General features: G+C 54.8%; 1 pseudogene; it reads right to left on the reverse strand.

The window, feature by feature from the left end:
* Window positions 1-573: 573 nt before the first annotated feature.
* LOC118632554 lies at window positions 574-1,453 on the reverse strand (annotated as a pseudogene).
* Between the last annotated feature and the right edge of the window lie 363 nt (window positions 1,454-1,816).

Raw genomic sequence — 1,816 nt, forward strand, 5'->3', positions numbered from 1 at the left:
CATCATTCCTGACCCTGGGGCCTCGGAGTCCCTGTTCCTCTCAAGCCCCGTCAGTAATTCCTGGGGCACTGCTGCTCCTCCCAGGCTCCCCTTGATGCGTTGCCCTTCCTGGGGTCGTCTTATTTACTCAGGTTTCTAGAACACATCCTGGGAAGTATTTACTCTGAACCCCAACAAAGCAACTTGCCAGACTGGGGACACACAGTGTAAGATGAGAGACTGCCTGGTGTCCAGCTGCTGGAAGTCGGAAGGCCCGCTGTGTCAGAACCACTGCACTGGGGCAGTGTGCAGGGAGCTGCCCCAGGACGGTCTCCTGCTCTCGGGGCCGCTGGCCTCTGCCATAAGCTCCACCCTCTGTCCCTTCTTAAGCTCTTCCCATCTTAGTTTTCACCTCCTTGAGTATTCCACACTGCTGGCCAGCCTGTGTCCTGGTCTATGTGACCCTCAACCAAACACACACACACACACACACACATGCGCTCACATACACACAGACTCCCCAACTACAGGCATATAGACTCTTTTTTTTTTTTTTAATTAACAGGCTTTATTCAATTTTTTTTTTGTATAAAATTATGTGGTGGCCACAGCTGGAGCCTGGGTCCTCTGCACAGAAACTCTGGTGTGGGTCTTTACAAGATGGTTGGTGAATTCCTGATAGGGAGACTTGGTGAACACAGTCTCTTTCCAGAAATCGGGGGTGAGATAACTGTAGGTCTTAGAGATGGCATCAAAGGTGGCCTTGGCAAAGTTGCCCAAGGTGGCAGTGCAGCCCCTGGCCGAGGTGTAGCAGTGGTCAATACCAGCCATCATCAGCAACTTCTTGGTACAGGGGCTGAGACTCTGCCAGCGCCCCTGGGGCGGGGACGAGGTGCACCAGTACAGGGCCACAGCGGCCAGTCACCTTGCAAAGGACAGTATGGGGCTTGCCAGTCTTGTTCCCCCAGTAGCCTCACCGCACAGGGACAATAGAGAGCTTGGCTGGGATGATGACCCCACGGATGGCAGTGGCTACTTCCTTCGAGCACTTAACACCCAGACCAACATGTCCATTGTAGTCCCCAGTGGCGACAAATGCCCTGAACCGGGTCCTCTGGCCAGCGTGTGTCTGCTTTTGCACGGGCATAATCTTCAAAACCTCATCCTTGAGGGATGCCCCAGAGAAAAAGTCAATGATCTCAGATTCCTTGATTGGCAAGGAGAAAAGATAGATCTCCTCCAGGGACTTGATCTTCATGTCCTTGACCAGGCGGCCCAGCTTGGTGACGGGGATCGACTCCTTGTCCCCTGCCTTGCCTCCGCGAGCTCCGCGGCCGCAACCCTGGCCCCGACCCCGGCTGCGAACTCGGCCCCAGATGCCACTGCCAAATCCTCCACGGAAGCCTCCAAGGCCTCCCATTCCAGGGCCCCTGGGGCCTCCGGGCCCTCCCGCAGCACCAGCATCATCCACCATTTGGTGTCTCCTCGGGGAAGAAGGCGGCATACAGACTCTTATACCCCCATCCATCACACCCAGAATTCTCTCTCCACAGATGCCCCACATTTAGAACTCTGTTCCCAACACATGAACCCAGAATGTTCCCCTTCGTCCATGCCTACAACTCTGGCCCTGCATCTAGGACCCTCCATTCTCCCAAATGCACCTGGAAGCTGTACCCCACCTCACACCTCCCCTTTTCTCATTCCTGGAGTTATGCACCCCATACCTGTACCATGTCCCTCTCTCTCCCTTACACCCATATCTGGCCTCTACACCCACCCAGAGTCTCCATTTCAAACCCCAAACCCATAACACTTGGGATATTACCCTGTCACA

The sequence above is a fragment of the Molossus molossus genome, unplaced genomic scaffold (assembly GCF_014108415.1).
Source record: "Molossus molossus isolate mMolMol1 unplaced genomic scaffold, mMolMol1.p scaffold_m16_p_17, whole genome shotgun sequence".
Classification (NCBI taxonomy): Eukaryota; Metazoa; Chordata; class Mammalia; order Chiroptera; family Molossidae; genus Molossus; species Molossus molossus.